This window comes from Oncorhynchus mykiss, chromosome 10 (genome assembly GCF_057628025.1).
Source record: "Oncorhynchus mykiss isolate SJ-2025 chromosome 10, ASM5762802v1, whole genome shotgun sequence".
In the NCBI taxonomy this organism is placed as follows: Eukaryota; Metazoa; Chordata; class Actinopteri; order Salmoniformes; family Salmonidae; genus Oncorhynchus; species Oncorhynchus mykiss.
Genome location: NC_143031.1, coordinates 69,570,963 through 69,578,661, shown reverse-complemented (window position 1 = coordinate 69,578,661; position 7,699 = coordinate 69,570,963).

The following is a 7,699-nucleotide window of genomic DNA, read 5'->3' as shown; positions in this document are numbered from 1 at the left end:
TCACGTAGGAAACATGTATTTTTTATTGGAATAAGAGTTTATAGGGCCATTTTGTGATAAAAGGCGCGAGAATCACCAGTGACAACGGCAGAACCAAAGCATTCGAAGTAACACGCTAAACCGTTAACTACTTCCAGGCATGACCAGTGAGCAATCAGTTCCATTAGACTGAGAGGCAGAAATCATGGTTAATCGCCTGCATGGTGGCCTGAATGAAACAAATAGTGATCACACCAGGCACTATATAGGACAGTTAAAAGGAAACAAGCTGTGCATTGATTTGGGACATTACTTCAATGGGCAATGCAAAGTCATGATTTTCCTATTGCTTCCTCTGATAAGGACGAAAGTTCGATGTATTTATTTCAAAACACTGAGCCGATTGCATCCCTATGTAGGCCTGCATTACATCCCGCTTGTTTATCCTGAGAGGGAACAAGCTCCCCTGCTCCAAATCAACACTGCAATTTGTCCGACCCCAAAACAAGTAAAGACGTACTGTAAATGGCACATATTTGGCAGCGCTCTCCAAACCCCCTTGTGCTAATTATGAGATGACTGTGGTAGATAGATAGCCTCAGGGTTCCTCTGAGTATACTGCAGAGCCACCATCCACCACGCACTGTACAGGGAGCACACACATGTGAGGCATTTAAACCTCCCCAACCACACATGGCATCCAACCTCCAACATCTAACCAATCACTGTGATTAAATAATTTGGCATCGGCTGTGGTGGTGGGGGTGGACTGCGCTCTTTTGAGAAACGCACATGCACAGTGTTTTTTGTCAAGTGCACCGCTGCGCATCACCACACGAGGTAGAAGAAACCACCCAGTAAAATCCCAGCCAAGCCTCAGACCTCATTCGTCATTATGATACAATTAAACACAATCCTGCCTGGCAACGAAAGAAGGGAAGAATAAAAGAGAAGTGTAGTTAGTGACCATGGTGAACAGGAGGAGGAGAGGAAGGGAGGGAGGGTAGTCTGTGTGTGTGGATAGCGCAATGTGCGGCAAGTGCTGCGGCTCTTCCTGTCATTCTCTCTCTATCCCTATCGCTCCCTTTTGCTCTCTCTCTTGCTCTCTTTCTATCTTTTTCCCACTTTCTCTCTGATGCTCTGTGGTTTTCTTCTGTGTGGTATAATTCTCTCTCTCATCTCTCTCTTATTCATCCCCTCTCTCTCACTTTGTTTGCTTTAAAAGCCCTGGGGTACTTGAAGTGCAGTAATGTACTGGAGGAGATCGTTCTACCCTCGATTATGCTCACATTAATTTTTGTGGGAATGGTTAATTTGCAGCTCCACAAAGTACACCAAATCACCAAGTCCTCCTCTCCCACCACATCATAGCTATTCAGTGCAGTGGTGGTCTGTCTCCTCAACCTGGGGGGCCGTCTCATACAGACAGAAGTCCACCACTTAGACACTGCGTATAGATACAGACAGAGTAGATCAGCCTCATACAGACAGAACTCCACCGCTCAGACGCAGCGTATAGATACAGACAGAGTAGATCAGCCATACAGCCAAACAGTGCACCCTAGCTCAGACATAAGGTATAGAAACAGAAGGAATAGAATAAACCAGCCAGCCCAGCCAGCCAGACAGACAGACAGAGTGCACCATGGCTCAGACAAGGCATAGAAACCGACAGTTCTCCATTAAAGTAGATCATTCATACAGACAGTTCTCCATAACTCAGACCCCAGGTATGGAATAGACTGTTGAGTAGATCAGTGGCATCATGGTAGCTGTAAAGGGAAAGGTGGGGCTGCCCAACTGGATCAAATGCAGAGTTTTTACAGTCTATTGAACCCTTCTATCGGATGCACCAAAGCCTTCAGGGTTGAAGAAACCGGCAACTGTCAAAACAGGCATCAGACAGGCTGAAACAACATCAAACAGTGGTGGAATCTGATGTGCTTCAAATCAAGTCAAAACTGTTGGAATAGCGACTGAACACACATATTCAGTATTTGAGTTGGAGAACCCACTCTCCCAGGGTGTCTCAGGGGGAGTTGGAGAACCCACTCTCCCAGGGTGTCTCAGGTGGAGTTGGAGAACCCACTCTCCCAGGGTGTCTCAGGGGGAGTTGAAGAACCCACTCTCCCAGGGTGTCTCAGGGGGAGTTGGAGAACCCACTCTCACAGGGTGTCTCAGGGGGAGTTGGAGAACCCACTCTCCCACGGTGTCTCAGGGGGAGATAGGATATGCATGAAACACATTTCCAATTCACACATATGTATAAATACACACTTGACAAATATAAGCACCCACCAAATTATTATTATGCTCCAACCATTTAGTCACCTGAAGCAATGATATTTATTTTTATTCAACCTTTATTTAACTAGGCCAGTCAGTTAAGAACAAATTCAAATCCAGACGACACTGTGCACTGCCCTATGGGACTCCCGATCACGGCCAGTTGTGATACAGTCTGGAAATGAACCAAGGTCTGTAGTGACGCCTCTTGCACTGAGATGCAGTGCCTTAGACCGCTGCGCCACTCGGGAGCCCACACCTGAAACAGCAGTGATGGTAGTGACAGTGTGAGGTTGTTCTAAGGGTGTCAGTGTGGTTCAGTCAACCAGAGTTGTGAGGGAGGACTGCCACCTTCTGTCTGCTTCAGGAAGATAGATGACCCCTTTTTTTTAATCGTCGCACCGTCTCCTATAGGCAAGGGCCCATAAAGCATCTTAGAGTAGAAGTGCTGATCTAGGATCAGGTTTTCCCTGTCCATTTCATCTTATGCATAATCATCTAAAAGGCAACACTGATCCCATATCAGCACTCCTACTCTGAGACACTTTATGAATTGGAGCCCAGTCAGCAGTTAAAAATAGTAGCTTGCTTTCAAATCCTTGGTCTCTACCCACCTCCAATAGACCCTAAGCAACATTCCAATCAGAATCAACCCTCTGGCTCTTTATTTCAGAACACAGAGAAAGTTCCGGTACCAACAAGCTCCTGGACTAGGTCCTAATGTGTTTAGCAGGTAGCCAGGCAGAGTTACAACAGGCTGGGGTCAGAGTTCATAGGGCATGCTGCAGTGGGAGGAGTCTCCCAGGTGTGAGAGGGCATAGGTCAAGGGTCAGGTCACCAGACGGAAGGGACACCTGCGAGGGCCTGAGGAGAGCAGCAGGGAGGGAGGAAGGAAGGAAGGGAGGGAGGGACATGGGACAGAATGGGCTGAATGGCAGATCTCCAGCTAAACGGGAGGAGTGGGGGAAGAGGGGGAAGTCTGAAGTATCACTCCATCCATCACTATGTGGTCTGGTCACTGGATGGATGTGGGTTCAACGACTGACTTTTTGACTCAACCCACCCAGTCAGTTGGTAACTTTAGCTCCCTTCCGGCGGATGCACACAGATACTTGAGGTCACACACACACATACATGCACAGGCCTGCACACGTATGCATGCACACATACACATACCCCCTCATCACTAGTGTGTGTATGTGACTCATAGCCTGCAGTGGGGAGGGTTGGTTTAGGGTCATGAAATATTGTGTGGATGAAGGGCGGGATGAATAAAGAGAAAACAATACCTTTCAAAAAATCCATAAATGTATAATTCTTGTGCTTTTTATATCTATAAAATATATATCTATAGCTTTTTCTTTCATTATTTTTGTCTATCTAGCATTAGTGCATAAGCTTAAGCTTTAGGGCATAACTTTATGCGCGCCTAATAGCCTATAGCCAATCACCAAACGCTTTTGAGAACAGGCAGAAAAAGTTAACTTTGATCTACTGAGGCAGAAAGGGCAATGTCAGAGTTTAATTAAATAAGAGGAAAGTTACAAAATGGAGAGTTGGAAATAAAGAGAAGGGAGGGACAGAAAATTAATGTTTGGGAAAGATTTGGTGAAAGAGCATGATATCAGTGCCGGCTGTGCTGTGAGGCTATATATAAATTAGACCGTCACAAGAATGAAGCATTTCTTGCCAAAAAATGATACACCAAAATGTGTGCTACATTTTGACTTGGGAAAAGGAGTAGAGAAATATAATTTCTTTCTTTTAGCATCTTCAGAGAATGTGAATGTGCAGTTAGATACTATACCATCTGTAGAGGTGCTATCAGCAAACATTTCACTACACCTGCAATAAAATCTGCTAAAAACATGTGTATGAGACCAATACAATTTGATTTGATAGTATTTCAACCACATAGAATACCCATCCAAGCTGAACTGAAATCTGATCAGAAACATGTTGGGTCGTTTTCACAGCTTTATATTTCCTTACAACCAGTCAAACTGATGTCATTCAGATGTTTATTTTTTTGTGCAGTTTCTCTACTCTCCCGAAACGTGGATGGATGAGAAAACTTTACCGATGTCAACCGATGTCAATCAGATTGAAGCATTCATTCTATCGATTTATGACATCATTCTGGTGAGCAAGAGTTCATTTAGTATTTTAGGGCAACATACAGTACCTGTCAAAGTTCAGACACACCTACTCTTTCAAGGGTTTTTCTTTATTTGTACTTGTCACGGTGGTCCTCCTCTTCATCTGAAGAGGAGAGGCGAAAAGGATCAGAGGACCAATATGCGGCGTGGTAAGTGTCCATGGTAAATCTTTAATAAAGAAAGTACTGACACTGCATACAAAACAATAAACGAATGATGACCGTGAAGCTACAAATTAGACCTGTGCTGACACAAGCCACTAACATAGACAATCACCCACAAACAAACAGTGCAACCCAGGCTACCTAAGTATGATTCTCAATCAGAGACAACTAATGACACCTGCCTCTGATTGAGAACCATACTAGGCCGAAACATAGAAATGCTCCAAAACATAGAAAAACAAACATAGACTGCCCACCCAACTCACGCCCTGACCATACTAAATAAATACAAAACAAAGGAAATAAAGGTCAGAACGTGACAGTACTATTTTCTCCATTGTAGAACAATAGTGAAAACATCAAAACTATGAAATAACACATGAAATCATGTAGTAAGCAAAAAATGTATATACAAATCTAAATATATGCTAGACTTTAGATTATTCAAAGTAGCCACCCTTTGCCTTGATGACAGCTTTGCACACTCTTGGTATTCTCTCAACCAGCTTCACCTGGAATTATTTTCCAACAGTCTTGAAGTGGTTCCCACATATGCTGAGCAATTGTTGGCTGCTTTTCCTTCACTCTGCGGTCCAATTCATCCCAAATCATCTCAACTGGGTTAAGGTCGGGTGATTGTGGAGGCCAGGTCATCTGATGCAGCACTCCATCACTCTTCTTCTTGGTCAAATACCCTTACACAGCCTGGAGGTGTGTTGGGTCATTGACTTGTTGAAAAACAAATGTTAGTACCACTAAGTGCAAACCAGATGGGATGGTGTATCGCTGCAGAATTCTGTGGTAACCATGTTGGCTAAGTGTGCCTTGAATTCTAAATAAATCACAGACAACATCACCAGCAAAGCACCATGACACCATCACACCTCCTCCTCCCTGCTTCACGGTGGGAACCACACATTCAACTACTCACCCAACTTATTGTGGGAAGCTTGTGGAAGGCTACCCGAAACATTTGACCCAAGTTAAACAATTTCATAGCAATGCTACCAAATACTAATTGAGTGTATGTAAACTTTTGACCCCTGGGTATGTGATGAAAGAAATAAAAGCTGAAATAAACAATTATCTCTACTATTATTCTGACATTTCACCTTCTTAAAATAAAGTGGTGATTCTAACTGACCTACAGTGCCTTGCGAAAGTATTCGGCCACCTTGAACTTTGAGACCTTTTGCCACATTTCAGGCTTCAAACATAAAGATATAAAACTGTATTTTTTTGTGAAGAATCAACAACAAGTGGGACACAATCATGAAGTGGAACGACATTTATTGGATATTTCAAACTTTTTTAACAAATCAAAAACTGAAAAATTGGGAGTGCAAAATTATTCAGCCCCTTTACTTTCAGTGCAGCAAACTCTCTCCAGAAGTTCAGTGAGGATCTCTGAATGATCCAATGTTGACCTAAATGGTGTATTGACCTAAATGGACCTATGTTTGAAGCCTGAAATGTGGCAAAAGGTCGCAAAGTTCAAGGGGGCCGAATACTTTCGCAAGGCACTGTATGTAAATCAAACTGCAAATTCATGGTGTTTTCTTAAGTACAAGGAGTGAAGTCTTACAATTTACCCCATGGTCTGGGTTAGTTGTAACAGTGCTTGGGGTGAATTGTAACAGAATGAAAAAGTGCATAAATCATGGCACGCAACTAATTATTGTACACCTTTATTGAGATCACGAGAGCAACATTGCCATGTTCAACATTTCGTTTGGTAGAAATAATAATACATGTAAATAATAAAATGTCTATTATTTTCCCCTCCACTAAATGGTCTTCTCAACCAAACAACAACTAGGCTAAACTGAACAACTGAATGTTTGTGGTGTGTGTGTGATGTGCGCGCATGCTTGTCTGTGTGTGTGACTGGATGTCACATAATCAGAGTCACAGTTGTGACATTGGTATGGCTGTCCTGGGGTACAGGCTTGGTGGTCCCAGCTCTGCTCCCAGACCTCCTTGGACTTGGACTTGTTAAAGTGCTCCATGCACACAATGCAGAAGTTTTCCTCGTTGGAGGAATTTTAATCTTCTGCTTCAATGTGCTTTGTTTTGGCTCTTTTCTTCAGCAGGACAGTTTTTGTTGTTGTTCAGTGTGGTTTGTCTTGGCTTGCTTTTTTCCAGCTGTTTTTTTATACAGGGCAATTTTTATTTTTGCCTTCTGAGTGCTTGACTTTTTATGCTCTTCCAGTGCGATGGGTTTATCCATGAAAATCACTGTTTTTCTCCTCAAATGAGTAGGATATGTGATATGTATATGGTTACATAAGACAGAATGTTACTTAAGGCAAACATTTAAGGAGGGTGGTTGGGTGGGTGTATATAGCAAACATCTAGCAACCCAAGAGTTCAGTGTTCAAATCTCATTACGGACAATTTTAGCTAATTAGCTACTTTGCAACTACTTAGCACGTTAGGTAAGCCTTCCCCTAACCTTAACCCTATAAGCTAATCCTTTCCCGAACCCTAAACTTAACCCTTTGACCTGACTTCTAACCTTAACCGTAAACTTAACCCTAACCCCTAACCCTAACCCCTAGCCTAGCTAACATAAGTCAGCTAGCTAACGTTGGCGTTGGCCACTTAGCCACCTAGCTAAAGTTTGCTAATAACAAAATGGAATTAAAATATCATACATTTAATACATTGGTAACATATTGTATATTTTGTGAATTCGAATTACAATTTGCAACATATTGTACAAATGGCAATTCCTAACATATCATACAAATTATAATTCGTAACATATCATACAAAATGGACGATGGACATTCACAAATTAATACATACCATACGAAACGTAACATACAGTATCATACTAAATTGTGTGTCTCGGATTTCCGTACAAAATAATACAAAATGCTCTGAGACCAGGTTGCGCTATACACTATCCAACCATGCCACAGATGTTTTTTGGCTTCATTCAGACTGGAAGGACATGGTGTACAGAGAGACTGTGGGGACAGCAGGGAGAATAGAACAGAGACCAGAACAGAAAACAGCCATTGGACACAGAGCTTTGGGAGAGATTAGGGTAGAGATGCACACAACACAACACATCACAACACCTCCACAGGCTGTTTCTGTACC